Here is an 18,616-nt window from a genome sequence, read left to right on the forward strand (position 1 = left end):
CGGAGCTACGATCCGTCAAAATTGGCCGCAATGCATTGTCTATGGGATTTTTCGCCCGTTTTTTCGCCCGGTGTGCGAACATCGTACACCCGATCGCTTATAAAAGTCATAGCACACCATTCCCGATTAGGGCGCACGATTTGACGCCTGTTTCGTTGGTCTGTGACGAAAACTGCGGGACTAGTTACGCGCCGAAAATCGTACGGAAGAAGTAAGAATAATAATAAGTATGTGAGATAATAATAGTGATGCTTTGCCTCCGGCAAGCACCACTAATAATAAGTATGTGAGATAATAATAGTGATGCCTTGCCTCCGGCAAGCACCACTAACTAGAAGGTACATTTCCTGAAGAAAATGTGAGTGGTGCTTGCAGTGGCAAAACTCGCCCCTCTGTTGCTAAGGTGTGGTTGCTAGGGTACCCGGGGTGGTTGCTAGGGTGGTTGCTAGGGTCCCTATGATGGTTACTAGGGCCGTTGCTAGGGTACCCAGGGTGGTTGCTAGGGTAATCAGGGTGGTTGCTAGGGTGTTGCTATGTGGTTGCTAGGGTACCCGGGGTGGTTGGTAGGGAGGTTGCTAGGGTCCCCATGATGGTTGCTAGGGCCGTTGCTAGGGTACTCAGGGTGGTTGCTAGGGTAATCGGGGTGGTTGCTATGTGGTTGCTAGGGTACCCGGGGTGGTTGCTAGGGCGGTTGCTAGGGTCCCCATGATGGTTGCTAGGGCCGTTGCTAGGTTACCCAGGGTGGTTGCTAGGGTGTTTTGGCTGGTTGCTAGGGTGTTGCTATGTGGTTGCTAGGGTACCCGGGGTGGTTGCTAGGGCGGTTGCTAGGGTCCCCATGATGGTTGCTAGGGCCGTTGCTAGGGTACTCAGGGTGGTTGCTAGGGTAATCGGGGCGGTTGCTAGGGTGTTGCTATGCGGTTGCTAGGGTACCCGGGGTGGTTGCTAGGTCGGTTGCTAGGGTCCCCATGATGGTTGCTAGGGCCGTTGCTAAGGTACCCAGGGTGGTTGCTAGGGTAATCGGGGCGGTTGCTAGGGTGTTGCTATGCGGTTGCTAGGGTACCCGGGGTGGTTGCTAGGGCGGTTGCTATGGTAACCTGGGTGGTTGCTAGGCAGTTGCTACGGTACTTGGGGTGGTTGCTAAGGTGTTGCTAGGCGGTTGCTAGGGTGTTTTGGCTGGTTGCTAGGCAGTTGCTATGGTCTCCTGGGTGGTTGCTATGATGTTACTAGGTGGTTGGTAGTTGTCACAGATGGTCACTATGTAGTTATTATAGAGTTCTTAGCCCATTTGAGCACTTAGCTAATCACTATTAGCATGTAGCTAATCACTGCTAGCATGACTAGCATGTTGGAAGTACAGTTTGCTAGCATGAGTCAAAAAATCCAACCGCCATGTCTCTACGATGTTCTGATGCAGAGATATAGGTCGTGCAAAACGGTTGCTAGGGTACTCCGTTTGGTTGCTATGGAGTGGCTTGGCAGCTGCCAATGGTGATACTCCAAAGGCTGCTCGCCAATATAAACCAACCCCCATGCCTCTACGAGGTTCTGATGCAGAGATATTGGTATTGAAAAATGGTTGCTAGGGTACTGTGTTTGGTTGCTAGGGTGTGGCCTGGCAGCTGCCAATGATGATACTCCAATGGTTGCTTGCTAATATAAACCAACCCCCATGCTTCTATGTCTTTTAGATGTTAAGATATCTCACTATACTTTGGGTTGCTAGGTAGCTCTTAATGGTTGCTAGGGCGTGGCTAGGTTGTCTTGAAGGTGATACATGATTGGCCGTTTGCTGCCCGAGTCAAACGAGCCCACCCTCATGTTTCTATGACACTTCTATCCAAAGTTATTCATTTGATCTTTTTCAATGGAAGTCTATGGGGCTTGTTGCTATGGCGCTCTATATGGTTGCTAGGGCGTGGCTTGATAGATTCACAGTGATCCTGAGAGACTGATTGGTTGCCTGATTCAAATGAGCCCACCCCCTTGTCTCTATGACACTGTGATGCAGAGTTATGTTCAATACAAAATCCCTAAGTAATTTCCCATAGTAGGAAAAGCACAGTGTTTCATGGGCGATCCCTCACCATACTATGTCAATGGGGCAACTTTGGGGGTCTCTAGCACCCCAGGGGTACAACTTGTACCCCTCTGAGAGGTGTCCTCTCGCACAGCCTGATAGCCTCTCCAAATGTGGTGATTCACGTGTTTCTGCGAAATTCTCTCTCGGAGTTACGGTCCGTCAAAGTTGGGCGCAATGCATTGTCTATGCGATTTTTCGCCCGTTTTTTCGCCCGGTGTACGAACATCGTACGCCCGATCGCTTATAAAAGTCATAGCACACCATTCCCGATTAGGCCGCACGATTTGACGCCTGTTTCGTTGGTCTGTGACAAAAACTGCGGGACTAGTTACGCGCCGAAATTTTGTGCGGAAGAATAATAATAAGTATAAGAATAATAAGTATGTGAGATAGTAATAGTGATGCCTTGCCTCCGGCAAGCACCACTAATAAGTATGTGAGATAGTAATAGTGATGCTTTGCCTCCGGCAAGCACCACTAACTAGAAGGTACATTTCCTGAAGAAAATGTGAGTGGTGCTTGCAGTGGCAAAACTCGCCCCTCTGTTGCTAAGGTGTGGTTGGTAGGACCATTGCTAAGGTACACTTGGTTGCTATGGTGGTTGCTAGGGTCCCCATGATGGTTGCTAGGGCCGTTGTTAGGGTATCCAGGGTGGTTGCTAGGGTAATCGGGGTGGTTGCTAGGGTGTTGCTATGTGGTTGCTAGGGTACCCGGGGTGGTTGCTAGGGCGGTTGCTAGGGTCCCCTTGATGGTTGCTAAGGCCGTTGCTAGGGTACCCAGGGTGGTTGCTAGGGTGTTGCTATGTGGTTGCTAGGGTACCCTGGGTGGTTGCTAGGGCGGTTGCTAGGGTCCCTATGATGGTTTCTAGGGCCGTTGCTAGGGTACCCAGGGTGGTTGCTAGGGTAATCGGGGTGGTTGCAAGGGTGTTGCTATGTGGTTGCTAGGGTACCCGGGGTGGTTGCTAGGGCGGTTGCTAGGGTCCCCATGATGGTTGCTAGGGCCGTTGCTAGGGTACTCAGGGTGGTTGCTAGGGTAATCGGGATGGTTGCTAGGGTGTTGCTATGTGGTTGCTAGGGTACCCGGGGTGGTTGCTAGGGTCCCCATGATGGTTGCTAGGGCCGTTGCTAAGGTACCCAGGGTGGTTGCTAGGGTAATTGGGGCGGTTGCTAGGGTGTTGCTATGTGGTTGCTAGGGTACCCGGGGTGGTTGCTAGGCAGTTGCTATGGTAACCAGGGTGGTTGTTATGAGGTTACTAGGTGGTTGGTAGTTGTCACAGATGGTCACTATGTAGTTATTATAGAGTTCTTAGCCCATTTGAGCACTTAGCTAATCACTATTAGCATGTAGCTAATCACTGCTAGCATGACTAGCATGTTGGAAGTCCAGTGTGCTAGCATGAGTCAAAAAATCCAACCGCCATGTCTGTATGATGTTCTGATGCAGAGATATAGGTCGTGCAAAACGGTTGCTAGGGTACTCCATTTGGTTGCTATGGAGTGGCTTGGCAGCTGCCAATGGTGATACTCCAAAGGCTGCTCGCCAATATAAACCAACCCCCATGCCTCTACAATGTTCTGATGCGGAGATATTGGTCTTGAAAAATGGTTGCTAGGGTACTCTGGTTGGTTGCTAGGGAGTGGCCTTTCAGCTGCCAATGATGATACTTCAAAGTCTGCTTGACAATGTAAACCAACCCCCATGCTTCTATGTCTTTCAGATGTTAAGATATCTATCTTTGGATTTAGGTTACTAGGTAGCTCTTAATGGTTGCTAGGGCGTGGCTAGGTTGTCTTGAAGGAGATACATGATTGGCCGTTTGCTGCCCCAGTCAAACGAGCCCACCCTCATGTTTCTATGACACTTCTATCCAAAGTTATTAATTTTATATTTTTCAATGGAAGTCTATGGAGCTTGTTGCTATGGTGCTATATATGGTTGCTAGGGCGTGGCTTGATAGCTTCATAATGATCATGAGAGACTGATTGGTTGCCTGATTCAAATGAGCCCACCCCCTTGTCTCTATGACACTGTGATCCAGAGTTATGTTTAATACAAAATCCCTATGTAATGTCCCACAGTAGGATAAGCCCTCCCTATACTTTGTATTAGGGGCAAATTTGGGGGGCTCTTGCGCCCCAGGGGTACAACTTATACCCCAATGCGGGGTATGTTCTCGCACAGCCTGATAGCCTCTCCAAATGTGGTGATTCACGTGTTTCTGCGAAATTCTCTCTCGGAGCTACGATCCATCAAAGTTGGGCGCAATGTATTGTCTATGGGTTTTGTCGCCCGATTTTTCGTCCGGTGTACGAACATCGTACGCCCGATCGCTTATAAAAGTCATAGCACACCATTCCCGATTAGGCCGCACGATTTGACGCCTGTTTCATTGGTCTGTGACGAAAACTGCGGGACTAGTTACGCGCCGAAATTTGTACGGAATCTATAAGAAGAATAAGAATAATAAGTATGTGAGATAATAATAGTAGTGCTTTGCCTCCGGCAAGCACCACTAACTAGAAGGTACATTTCCTGAAGAAAATGTGAGTGGTGCTTGCAGTGGCAAAACTCGCCCCTCTGTTGCTAAGGTGTGGTTGCTAGGGTACCCGGGGTGGTTGCTAGGGTCCCTATGATGGTTGCTAGGGCCGTTGCTAGGGTACCCAGGGTGGTTGCTAAGGTAATCGGGGTGGTTGCTAGGGTGTTGCTATGTGGTTGCTAGGGTACCTGGGGTGGTTGCTAGGGTCCCCTTGATGGTTGCTAGGGCCGTTGCTAGGGTACCCAGGGTGGTTGCTAAGGTAATCGGGGCGGTTGCTAGGGTGTTGCTATGTGGTTGCTAGGGTACCCGGGGTGGTTGCTAGGGTGGTTGCTAGGGTCCCCATGATGGTTGCTAGGGCCGTTGCTAGGGTACCCAGGGTGGTTGCTAGGGTAATCGGGGCGGTTGCTAGGGTGTTGCTATGTGGTTGCTAGGGTACCCGGGGTGGTTGCTAGGGCGATTGCTATGGTAACCTGGGTGGTTGCTAGGCAGTTGCTATGGTACTTGGGGTGGTTGCTAAGGTGTTGCTAGGCGGTTGCTAGGGTGTTTTGGCTGGTTGCTAGGCAGTTGCTATGGTCTCCTGGGTGGTTGCTATGATGTTACTAGGTGGTTGGTAGTTGTCACAGATGGTCACTATGTAGTTATTATAGAGTTATTAGCCCATTTGAGTACTTAGCTAATCACTATTAGCATGTAGCTAATCACTGCTAGCATGACTAGCATGTTGGAAGTCCAGTGTTCTAGCATGAGTCAAAAAATCCAACCGCCATGTCTGTACGATGTTCTGATGCAGAGATATAGGTCGTGTAAAACGGTTGCTAGGGTACTCCGTTTGGTTGCTATGGAGTGGCTTGGCAGCTGCCAGTGGTGATACTCCAAAGTCTGCTTGCCAATATAAACCAACCCCCATGTCTGTACAATGTTCTGATGCAGAGATATAGATCTTGCAAAACGGTTGCTAGGGTACTCTGGTTGGTTGCTAGGGAGTGGCCTTGCAGCTGCCAATGATGATACTTCAAAGGCTGCTCACCAATATAAACCAACCCCCATGCTTCTATGTCTTTCAGATGTTAAGATATCTATCTTTGAATTTAGGTTGCTAGGTAGCTCTTAATGGTTGCTAGGGCGTGGCTAGGTTGTCTTGAAGGAGATACGTGATTGGCCGTTTGCTGCCCGAGTCAAACGAGCCCACCCTCATGTTTCTATGACACTTCTATCCAAAGTTATTCATTTGATCTTTTTCAATGGAAGTCTATGGGGCTTGTTGCTATGGCGCTCTATATGGTTGCTAGGGCGTGGCTTGATAGATTCACAGTGATCCTGAGAGACTGATTGGTTGCCTGATTCAAATGAGCCCACCCCCTTGTCTCTATGACACTGTGATCCTGAGTTATGTTCAATACAAAATCCCTATGTAATGTCCCACAGTAGGATGAGCCCTCCCTATACTTTGTATTAGGGGCATTTTTGGGGGGCTCTTGCGCCCCAGGGGTACAACTTATACCCCACTGCGGGGTATGTTCTCGTACAGCCTGACAGCCTCTCCAAATGTGGTGATTCACATGTTTCTGCGAAATTCTGTCTCGGAGCTACGATCCGTCAAAATTGGCCGCAATGCATTGTCTATGGGATTTTTCGCCCGTTTTTTCGCCCGGTGTGCGAACATCGTACGCCCGATCGCTTATAAAAGTCATAGCACACCATTCCCGATTAGGGCGCACGATTTGACGCCTGTTTCGTTGGTCTGTGACGAAAACTGCGGGACTAGTTACGCGCCGAAATTTGTACGGATCTAGAAGAATAATAATAACTAGAAGGTACATTTCCTGAAGAAAATGTGAGTGGTGCTTGCAGTGGCAAAACTCGCCCCTCTGTTGCTAGGGTGTTGCAATGAGGTTGCTATAGTGGTTACTAGGGTACCCTGGGTGGTTGCTAAGGTACCAAGGATGGTTGCTAGGGTAATCTGGGTGGTTGCTAGGGTCCCCGTAATGGTTGCTAGGGCCGTTGCTAAGGTACACAGGGTGGTTGCTAGGGTAATCGGGTAGGTTGCTAGGGTGTTGCTATGTGGTTGCTAGGGTACCCGGGGTGGTTGCTAGGGCGGTTGCTAGGGTCCCCATGATGGTTGCTAGGGCCGTTGCTAGGTTACCCAGGGTGGTTGCTAGGGTAATCGGGGTGGTTGCTAGGGCGGTTGCTAGGGTACCCCATGATGGTTGCTAGGGCCGTTGCTAGGGTACCCAGGTTGGTTGCTAGGGTAATCGGGGTGGTTGCTAGGGTGTTGCTATGTGGTTGCTAGGGTACCCGGGGTGGTTGCTAGGGCGGTTGCTAGGGTACCCCATGATGGTTGCTAGGGCCGTTGCTAGGGTACCCAGGGTGGCTGCTAGGGTAATCGGGGTGGTTGCTAAGGTGTTGCTAGGCGGTTGCTAGGGTACCCGGGGTGGTTGCTAGGCAGTTGCTATGGTCTCCTGGGTGGTTGCTATGATGTTACTAGGTGGTTGGTAGTTGTCACAGATGGTCACTATGTAGTTATTATAGAGTTCTTAGCCCATTTGAGCACTTAGCTAATCACTATTAGCATGTAGCTAATCACTGCTAGCATGACTAGCATGTTGGAAGTCCAGTGTGCTAGCATGAGTCAAAAAATCCAACCGCCATGTCTGTACGATGTTCTGATGCAGAGATATAGGTCGTGCAAAACGGTTGCTAGGGTACTCCGTTTGGTTGCTATGGAGTGGCTTGGCAGCTGCCAATGGTGATACTCCAAAGGCTGCTCGCCAATATAAACCAACCCCCATGTCTGTACGATGTTCTGATGCAGAGATATAGATCTTGCAAAACGGTTGCTAGGGTACTATGTTTGGTTGCTAGGGAGTGGCCTGGCAGCTGCCAATGATGATACTCCAATGGTCGCTTGCTAATATAAACCAACCCCCATGCTTCTATGTCTTTCAGATGTTAAGATATCTCTCTATGCTTTGGGTTGCTAGGTAGCTCTTAATGGTTGCTAGGGCGTGGCTAGGTTGTCTTGAAGGAGATACATGATTGGCCGTTTGCTGCCCGAGTCAAACGAGCCCACCCTCATGTTTCTATGACACTTCTATCCAAAGTTATTCATTTGATCTTTTTCAATGAAAGTGTATGGGGCTTGTTGCTATGGCGCTCTATATGGTTGCTAGGGCGTGGCTTGATAGCTTCATAATGATCCTGAGAGACTGATTGGTTGCCTGATTCAAATGAGCCCACCCCCTTGTCTCTATGACACTGTGATCCTGAGTTATGTTCAATACAAAATCCCTGTATAACTTCCCATAGTAGGAAAAACACACTGTTTCATGGGCGATCCCTCACCATAGTATGTCTATGGGGAACTTTGGGGGTCTCTAGCGCCCCAGGGGTACAACTTGTACGCCTCTGCGAGGTATCCTCTCGCACAGCTTGATAGCCTCTCCAAATGTGGTGATTCACATGTTTCTGCGAAATTCTCTCTCTGCGCTACGATTCGTCAAAGTTGGCCGTAATGCATTGTCTATGCGATTTTTCGGCCGATATTTCGCCCGGTGTACGAACATCGTACGCCCGATCGCTTATAAAAGTCATAGCACACCATTCCCGAATAGGCCGCACGATTTGACGCCTGTTTCGTTGGTCTGTGACGAAAACTGCGGGACTAGTTACGCGCCGAAATTTGTACGGAAGAATAATAATAATAACTAGAAGGTACATTTCCTGAAGAAAATGTGAGTGGTGCTTGCAGTGGCAAAACTCGCCCCTCTGTTGCTAGGGTGTTGCAATGAGGTTGCTACGATGGTTGCTAAGGTACCCGGGGTGGTTGCTAGGGCGGTTGCTAGGGTCCCCATGATGGTTGCTAGGGCCGTTGCTAGGGTACTCAGGGTGGTTGCTAGGGTAATCGGGGTGGTTGCTAGGGCGGTTGCTAGGGTCCCCATGATGGTTGCTAGGGCCGTTGCTAAGGTACCCAGGGTGGTTGCTAGGGTAATCGGGGTGGTTGCTAGGGTGTTGCTATGTGGTTGCTAGGGTACCCGGGGTGGTTGCTAGGGCGGTTGCTAGGGTCCCCATGATGGTTTTTAGGGCCGTTGCTAGGGTACCCAGGGTGGTTGCTAGGGTAATCGGGGTGGTTGCTAGGGTGTTGCTATGTGGTTGCTAGGGTACCCGGGGTGGTTGCTAGGGCGGTTGCTAGGGTCCCCATGATGGTTGCTAGGGCCGTTGCTAGGGTACTCAGGGTGGTTGCTAGGGTAATTGGGGCGGTTGCTAGGGTGTTGCTATGTGGTTGCTAGGGTACCCGGGGTGGTTGCTAGGCAGTTGCTATGGTAACTGTGGTGGTTGTTATGATGTTACTTGGTGGTTGGTAGTTGTCACAGATGGTCACTATGTAGTTATTATAGAGTTCTTAGCCCATTTGAGCACTTAGCTAATCACTATTAGCATGTAGCTAATCACTGCTAGCATGACTAGCATGTTGGAAGTCCAGTGTGCTAGCATGAGTCAAAAAATCCAACCGCCATGTCTGTACGATGTTCTGATGCAGAGATATAGGTCATGCAAAACGGTTGCTAGGGTACTCCATTTGGTTGCTATGGAGTGGCTTGGCAGCTGCCAATGGTGATACTCCAAAGGCTGCTCGCCAATATAAACCAACCCCCATGCCTATACGATGTTCTGATGCAGAGATATAGATCTTGCAAAACGGTTGCTAGGGTACTGTGTTTGGTTGCTAGGGAGTGGCCTGGCAGCTGCCATTGATGATACTCCAATGGTTGCTTGCTAATATAAACCAACCCCCATGCTTCTATGTCTTTCAGATGTTAAGATATATCTCTATACTTTTGGTCGCTAGGGAGGTCCAAATGGTTGCTAGGGCGTGGCTATGTAGTGTTGAAGGTGATTCGTGATTGGCCGTTTGCTGCCCTGAGTCAAACGAGCCCACCCTCATGTTTCTATTACACTTCTATCCAAAGTTATTCATTTGATCTTTTTCAATGGAAGTCTATGGGGCTTGTTGCTATGGTGCTCTAATTGGTTGCTAGGGCGTGGCTTGATAGATTCACAGTGATCCAGAGAGACTGATTGGTTGCCTGATTCAAATAAGCCCACCCCCTTGTCTCTATGACACTGTGATCCAGAGTTATGTTCAATACAAAATCCCTTTGTAATGTCCCATAGCAGGAAAAGTCCTCCCTATACTTTGTATTAGGGGCAATTTTGGGGGGCTCTTGCGCCCCAGGGGTACAACTTATACCCCACTGTGGGGTATGTTCTCGCCCAGCCTGATAGCCTCTCCAAATGTGGAGATTCACGTGTTTCTGCGAAATTCTCTCTCGGAGCTACGATCCGTCAAAGTTGGCCGCAATGCATTGTCTATGCGATTTTTCGCCCGTTTTTTCGCCCGGTGTACGAACATCGTACGCCCGATCGCTTATAAAAGTCATAGCACACCATTCCCGATTAGGCCGCACGATTTGACGCCTGTTTCGTTGGTCTGTGACAAAAACTGCGGGACTAGTTACGCGCCGAAATTTGTACGGATCTAGTATAATAATAATAATAATAAGTATGTGAGATAATAATAGTAGTGCCTTGCCTCCGGCAAGCACCACTAACTAGAAGGTACATTTCCTGAAGAAAATGTGAGTGGTGCTTGCAGTGGCAAAACTCGCCCCTCTGTTGCTAGGGTGTTGCAATGAGGTTGCTACGATGGTTGCTAAGGTACCCGGGGTGGTTGCTAGGGCGGTTGCTAGGGTCCCCATGATGGTTGCTAGGGCCGTTGCTAGGGTACTCAGGGTGGTTGCTAGGGTAATCGGGGTGGTTGCTAGGGCGGTTGCTAGGGTCCCCATGATGGTTGCTAGGGCCGTTGCTAAGGTACCCAGGGTGGTTGCTAGGGTAATCGGGGTGGTTGCTAGGGTGTTGCTATGTGGTTGCTAGGGTACCCGGGGTGGTTGCTAGGGCGGTTGCTAGGGTCCCCATGATGGTTTTTAGGGCCGTTGCTAGGGTACCCAGGGTGGTTGCTAGGGTAATCGGGGTGGTTGCTAGGGTGTTGCTATGTGGTTGCTAGGGTACCCGGGGTGGTTGCTAGGGCGGTTGCTAGGGTCCCCATGATGGTTGCTAGGGCCGTTGCTAGGGTACTCAGGGTGGTTGCTAGGGTAATTGGGGCGGTTGCTAGGGTGTTGCTATGTGGTTGCTAGGGTACCCGGGGTGGTTGCTAGGCAGTTGCTATGGTAACTGTGGTGGTTGTTATGATGTTACTTGGTGGTTGGTAGTTGTCACAGATGGTCACTATGTAGTTATTATAGAGTTCTTAGCCCATTTGAGCACTTAGCTAATCACTATTAGCATGTAGCTAATCACTGCTAGCATGACTAGCATGTTGGAAGTCCAGTGTGCTAGCATGAGTCAAAAAATCCAACCGCCATGTCTGTACGATGTTCTGATGCAGAGATATAGGTCATGCAAAACGGTTGCTAGGGTACTCCATTTGGTTGCTATGGAGTGGCTTGGCAGCTGCCAATGGTGATACTCCAAAGGCTGCTCGCCAATATAAACCAACCCCCATGCCTATACGATGTTCTGATGCAGAGATATAGATCTTGCAAAACGGTTGCTAGGGTACTGTGTTTGGTTGCTAGGGAGTGGCCTGGCAGCTGCCATTGATGATACTCCAATGGTTGCTTGCTAATATAAACCAACCCCCATGCTTCTATGTCTTTCAGATGTTAAGATATATCTCTATACTTTTGGTCGCTAGGGAGGTCCAAATGGTTGCTAGGGCGTGGCTATGTAGTGTTGAAGGTGATTCGTGATTGGCCGTTTGCTGCCCTGAGTCAAACGAGCCCACCCTCATGTTTCTATTACACTTCTATCCAAAGTTATTCATTTGATCTTTTTCAATGGAAGTCTATGGGGCTTGTTGCTATGGTGCTCTAATTGGTTGCTAGGGCGTGGCTTGATAGATTCACAGTGATCCAGAGAGACTGATTGGTTGCCTGATTCAAATAAGCCCACCCCCTTGTCTCTATGACACTGTGATCCAGAGTTATGTTCAATACAAAATCCCTTTGTAATGTCCCATAGCAGGAAAAGTCCTCCCTATACTTTGTATTAGGGGCAATTTTGGGGGGCTCTTGCGCCCCAGGGGTACAACTTATACCCCACTGTGGGGTATGTTCTCGCCCAGCCTGATAGCCTCTCCAAATGTGGAGATTCACGTGTTTCTGCGAAATTCTCTCTCGGAGCTACGATCCGTCAAAGTTGGCCGCAATGCATTGTCTATGCGATTTTTCGCCCGTTTTTTCGCCCGGTGTACGAACATCGTACGCCCGATCGCTTATAAAAGTCATAGCACACCATTCCCGATTAGGCCGCACGATTTGACGCCTGTTTCGTTGGTCTGTGACAAAAACTGCGGGACTAGTTACGCGCCGAAATTTGTACGGATCTAGTATAATAATAATAATAATAAGTATGTGAGATAATAATAGTAGTGCCTTGCCTCCGGCAAGCACCACTAACTAGAAGGTACATTTCCTGAAGAAAATGTGAGTGGTGCTTGCAGTGGCAAAACTCGCCCCTCTGTTGCTAGGGTGTTGCAATGAGGTTGCTACGATGGTTGCTAAGGTACCCGGGGTGGTTGCTAGGGCGGTTGCTAGGGTCCCCATGATGGTTGCTAGGGCCGTTGCTAGGGTACTCAGGGTGGTTGCTAGGGTAATCGGGGTGGTTGCTAGGGCGGTTGCTAGGGTCCCCATGATGGTTGCTAGGGCCGTTGCTAAGGTACCCAGGGTGGTTGCTAGGGTAATCGGGGTGGTTGCTAGGGTGTTGCTATGTGGTTGCTAGGGTACCCGGGGTGGTTGCTAGGGCGGTTGCTAGGGTCCCCATGATGGTTTTTAGGGCCGTTGCTAGGGTACCCAGGGTGGTTGCTAGGGTAATCGGGGTGGTTGCTAGGGTGTTGCTATGTGGTTGCTAGGGTACCCGGGGTGGTTGCTAGGGCGGTTGCTAGGGTCCCCATGATGGTTGCTAGGGCCGTTGCTAGGGTACTCAGGGTGGTTGCTAGGGTAATTGGGGCGGTTGCTAGGGTGTTGCTATGTGGTTGCTAGGGTACCCGGGGTGGTTGCTAGGCAGTTGCTATGGTAACTGTGGTGGTTGTTATGATGTTACTTGGTGGTTGGTAGTTGTCACAGATGGTCACTATGTAGTTATTATAGAGTTCTTAGCCCATTTGAGCACTTAGCTAATCACTATTAGCATGTAGCTAATCACTGCTAGCATGACTAGCATGTTGGAAGTCCAGTGTGCTAGCATGAGTCAAAAAATCCAACCGCCATGTCTGTACGATGTTCTGATGCAGAGATATAGGTCATGCAAAACGGTTGCTAGGGTACTCCATTTGGTTGCTATGGAGTGGCTTGGCAGCTGCCAATGGTGATACTCCAAAGGCTGCTCGCCAATATAAACCAACCCCCATGCCTATACGATGTTCTGATGCAGAGATATAGATCTTGCAAAACGGTTGCTAGGGTACTGTGTTTGGTTGCTAGGGAGTGGCCTGGCAGCTGCCATTGATGATACTCCAATGGTTGCTTGCTAATATAAACCAACCCCCATGCTTCTATGTCTTTCAGATGTTAAGATATATCTCTATACTTTTGGTCGCTAGGGAGGTCCAAATGGTTGCTAGGGCGTGGCTATGTAGTGTTGAAGGTGATTCGTGATTGGCCGTTTGCTGCCCTGAGTCAAACGAGCCCACCCTCATGTTTCTATTACACTTCTATCCAAAGTTATTCATTTGATCTTTTTCAATGGAAGTCTATGGGGCTTGTTGCTATGGTGCTCTAATTGGTTGCTAGGGCGTGGCTTGATAGATTCACAGTGATCCAGAGAGACTGATTGGTTGCCTGATTCAAATAAGCCCACCCCCTTGTCTCTATGACACTGTGATCCAGAGTTATGTTCAATACAAAATCCCTTTGTAATGTCCCATAGCAGGAAAAGTCCTCCCTATACTTTGTATTAGGGGCAATTTTGGGGGGCTCTTGCGCCCCAGGGGTACAACTTATACCCCACTGTGGGGTATGTTCTCGCCCAGCCTGATAGCCTCTCCAAATGTGGAGATTCACGTGTTTCTGCGAAATTCTCTCTCGGAGCTACGATCCGTCAAAGTTGGCCGCAATGCATTGTCTATGCGATTTTTCGCCCGTTTTTTCGCCCGGTGTACGAACATCGTACGCCCGATCGCTTATAAAAGTCATAGCACACCATTCCCGATTAGGCCGCACGATTTGACGCCTGTTTCGTTGGTCTGTGACAAAAACTGCGGGACTAGTTACGCGCCGAAATTTGTACGGATCTAGTATAATAATAATAATAATAATAATAAGTATGTGAGATAATAATAGTAGTGCCTTGCCTCCGGCAAGCACCACTAACTAGAAGGTACATTTCCTGAAGAAAATGTGAGTGGTGCTTGCAGTGGCAAAACTCGGCGCCCTGTTGCTAGGTTGTTGCAATGAGGTTGCTACGGTGGTTGCTAAGGTACCCTGGGTGGTTGCTAGGGCGGTTGCTAGGGTCCCCATGATGGTTGCTAAGGTACCCAGGGTGGTTGCTAGGGTAATCTGAATGGTTGCTAGGGTCTTGCTATGTGGTTGCTAGGGTACCCGGGGTGGTTGCTAGGGCGGTTGCTAGGGTCCCCATGATGGTTGCTAGGGCCGTTGCTAGGGTACCCAGGGTGGTTGCTAGGGTAATCGGGGTGGTTGCTAGGGTGTTGCTATGTGGTTGCTAGGGTACCAGGGGTGGTTGCTAGGGCGGTTGCTAGGGTCCCCATGATGGTTGCTAGGGCCGTTGCTAGGGTACCTAGGGTGGTTGCTAGGGTAATGGGGGTGGTTGCTAGGGTGTTGCTATGTGGTTGCTAGGGTACCCGGGGTGGTTGCTAGGGCGGTTGCTAGGGTCCCCATGATGGTTGCTAGGGCCGTTGCTAGGGTACTCAGGGTGGTTGCTAGGGTAATCGGGGCGGTTGCTAGGGTGTTGCTATGCGGTTGCTAGGGTACCCGGGGTGGTTGCTAGGGCGGTTGCTAGGGTCCCCATGATGGTTGCTAGGGCCGTTGCTAAGGTACCCAGGGTGGTTGCTAGGGTAATTGGGGCGGTTGCTAGGGTGTTGCTATGTGGTTGCTAGGGTAACCGGGGTGGTTGCTAGGGCGGTTGCTATGGTAACCTGGGTGGTTGCTAGGCAGCTGCTATGGTACTTGGGGTGGTTGCTAAGGTGTTGCTAGGCGGTTGCTAGGGTGTTTCGGCTGGTTGCTAGGCAGTTGCTATGGTCTTCTGGGTGGTTGCTATGATGTTACTAGGTGGTTGGTAGTTGTCACAGATGGTCACTATGTAGTTATTATAGAGTTCTTAGCCCATTTGAGCACTCAGCTAATCACTATTAGCATGAAGCTAATCACTGCTAGCATGACTAGCATGTTGGAAGTCCAGTGTGCTAGCATGAGTCAAAAAAATCCAACCGCCATGTCTGTACGATGTTCTGATGCAGAGATATAGGTCGTGCAAAACGGTTGCTAGGGTACTCCGTTTGGTTGCTATGGAGTGGCCTGGCAGCTGCCAATGATGATACTCCAATGGTTGCTTGCTAATATAAGCCAACCCCCATGCTTCTATGTCTTTCAGATGTTAAGATATCTATCTTTGGATTTAGGTTGCTAGGTAGCTCTTAATGGTTGCTAGGGCGTGGCTAGGTTGTCTTGAAGGAGATACATGATTGGCCGTTTGCTGCCCGAGTCAAACGAGCCCACCCTCATGTTTCTATGACACTTCTATCCAAAGTTATTCATTTGATCTTTTTCAATGGAAGTCTATGGGGCTTGTTGCTATGGTGCTCTATATGGTTGCTAGGGCGTGGCTTGATAGCTTTATAATGATCATGAGAGTCTGATTGGTTGCCTGATTCAAATGAGCCCACCCCCTTGTCTCTATGACACTGTGATGCAGAGTTATGTTCAATACAAAATCCCTACGTAATTTCCCATAGTAGGAAAAACACAGTGTTTCATGGGCGATCCCGCACCATAGTATGTCTATGGGGCAACTTTGGGGGTCTCTAGCGCCCCAGGGGTACAACTTGTACCCCTCTGCGAGGTATGTTCTCGCACAGCCTGATAGCCTCTCCAAATGTTGTGATTCACATGTTTCTGCGAAATTCTCTCTCGGAGCTACGATCCGTCAAAGTTGGCCGTAATGCGTTGTCTATGCGATTTTTCGGCCGAAATTTCGCCCGGTGTACGAACATCGTACGCCCGATCACTTATAAAAGTCATAGCACACCATTCCCGATTAGGCCGCACGATTTGACGCCTGTTTCGTTGGTCTGTGACAAAAACTGCGGGACTAGTTACGCGCCGAAGTTTTGGCGGAAGAAGAATAAGAAGAACTAGAAGGTACATTTCCTGAAGAAAATGTGAGTGGTGCTTGCAGTGGCAAAACTCGCCCCTCTGTTGCTAGGGTGTTGCAATGAGGTTGCTACGATGGTTGCTAAGGTACCCGGGGTGGTTGCTAGGGCGGTTGCTAGGGTCCCCATGATGGTTGCTAGGGCCGTTGCTAGGGTACTCAGGGTGGTTGCTAGGGTAATCGGGGTGGTTGCTAGGGCGGTTGCTAGGGTCCCCATGATGGTTGCTAGGGCCGTTGCTAAGGTACCCAGGGTGGTTGCTAGGGTAATCGGGGTGGTTGCTAGGGTGTTGCTATGTGGTTGCTAGGGTACCCGGGGTGGTTGCTAGGGCGGTTGCTAGGGTCCCCATGATGGTTTTTAGGGCCGTTGCTAGGGTACCCAGGGTGGTTGCTAGGGTAATCGGGGTGGTTGCTAGGGTGTTGCTATGTGGTTGCTAGGGTACCCGGGGTGGTTGCTAGGGCGGTTGCTAGGGTCCCCATGATGGTTGCTAGGGCCGTTGCTAGGGTACTCAGGGTGGTTGCTAGGGTAATTGGGGCGGTTGCTAGGGTGTTGCTATGTGGTTGCTAGGGTACCCGGGGTGGTTGCTAGGCAGTTGCTATGGTAACTGTGGTGGTTGTTATGATGTTACTTGGTGGTTGGTAGTTGTCACAGATGGTCACTATGTAGTTATTATAGAGTTCTTAGCCCATTTGAGCACTTAGCTAATCACTATTAGCATGTAGCTAATCACTGCTAGCATGACTAGCATGTTGGAAGTCCAGTGTGCTAGCATGAGTCAAAAAATCCAACCGCCATGTCTGTACGATGTTCTGATGCAGAGATATAGGTCATGCAAAACGGTTGCTAGGGTACTCCATTTGGTTGCTATGGAGTGGCTTGGCAGCTGCCAATGGTGATACTCCAAAGGCTGCTCGCCAATATAAACCAACCCCCATGCCTATACGATGTTCTGATGCAGAGATATAGATCTTGCAAAACGGTTGCTAGGGTACTGTGTTTGGTTGCTAGGGAGTGGCCTGGCAGCTGCCATTGATGATACTCCAATGGTTGCTTGCTAATATAAACCAACCCCCATGCTTCTATGTCTTTCAGATGTTAAGATATATCTCTATACTTTTGGTCGCTAGGGAGGTCCAAATGGTTGCTAGGGCGTGGCTATGTAGTGTTGAAGGTGATTCGTGATTGGCCGTTTGCTGCCCTGAGTCAAACGAGCCCACCCTCATGTTTCTATTACACTTCTATCCAAAGTTATTCATTTGATCTTTTTCAATGGAAGTCTATGGGGCTTGTTGCTATGGTGCTCTAATTGGTTGCTAGGGCGTGGCTTGATAGATTCACAGTGATCCAGAGAGACTGATTGGTTGCCTGATTCAAATAAGCCCACCCCCTTGTCTCTATGACACTGTGATCCAGAGTTATGTTCAATACAAAATCCCTTTGTAATGTCCCATAGCAGGAAAAGTCCTCCCTATACTTTGTATTAGGGGCAATTTTGGGGGGCTCTTGCGCCCCAGGGGTACAACTTATACCCCACTGTGGGGTATGTTCTCGCCCAGCCTGATAGCCTCTCCAAATGTGGAGATTCACGTGTTTCTGCGAAATTCTCTCTCGGAGCTACGATCCGTCAAAGTTGGCCGCAATGCATTGTCTATGCGATTTTTCGCCCGTTTTTTCGCCCGGTGTACGAACATCGTACGCCCGATCGCTTATAAAAGTCATAGCACACCATTCCCGATTAGGCCGCACGATTTGACGCCTGTTTCGTTGGTCTGTGACAAAAACTGCGGGACTAGTTACGCGCCGAAATTTGTACGAATCTAGTATAATAAAAATAATAATAAGTATGTGAGATAATAATAGTAGTGCCTTGCCTCCGGCAAGCACCACTAACTAGAAGGTACATTTCCTGAAGAAAATGTGAGTGGTGCTTGCAGTGGCAAAACTCGCCCCTCTGTTGCTAGGGTGTGGTTGCTAGGGTACCCGGGGTGGTTGCTAGGGCGGTTGCTAGGGTCCCTATGATGGTTGCTGGGGCTGTTGCTAGGCTACCCAGGGTGGTTGCTAGGGTAATCGGGGTGGTTGCTAGGGTGTTGCTATGTGGTTGCTAGGGTACCAGGGGTGGTTGCTAGGGTCCCCATGATGGTTGCTAGGGCCGTTGCTAGGGTACTCAGGGTGGTTGCTAGGGTAATCGGGGTGGTTGCTAGGGTGTTGCTATGTGGTTGCTAGGGTACCAGGGGTGGTTGCTAGGGCGGTTGCTAGGGTCCCCATGATGGTTGCTAGAGCCGTTGCTAGGGTACTCAGGGTGGTTGCTAGGGTAATCGGGGTGGTTGCTAGGGTGTTGCTATGTGGTTGCTAGGGTACCCGGGGTGGTTGCTAGGGTGGTTGCTAGGGTCCCCATGATGGTTGCTAGGGCCGTTGCTAAGGTACCCAGGGTGGTTGCTAGGGTAATTGGGGCGGTTGCTAGGGTGTTGCTATGTGGTTGCTAGGGTACCTGGGGTGGTTGCTAGGGCGGTTGCTATGGTCTCCTGGGTGGTTGCTATGATGTTTCTAGGTGGTTGGTAGTTGT

General features: G+C 49.7%; 1 long non-coding RNA gene across 7 annotated transcripts in view; it reads left to right on the forward strand.

Moving 5' to 3' along the window:
• The window catches only part of LOC127958090 (uncharacterized), a 90,127-nt gene that overhangs the window by 42,334 nt on the left and 29,177 nt on the right, over nt 1-18,616 (forward strand). The window lies entirely within an intron of this gene.

The sequence above is a fragment of the Carassius gibelio genome, chromosome B5 (assembly GCF_023724105.1).
Source record: "Carassius gibelio isolate Cgi1373 ecotype wild population from Czech Republic chromosome B5, carGib1.2-hapl.c, whole genome shotgun sequence".
Classification (NCBI taxonomy): Eukaryota; Metazoa; Chordata; class Actinopteri; order Cypriniformes; family Cyprinidae; genus Carassius; species Carassius gibelio.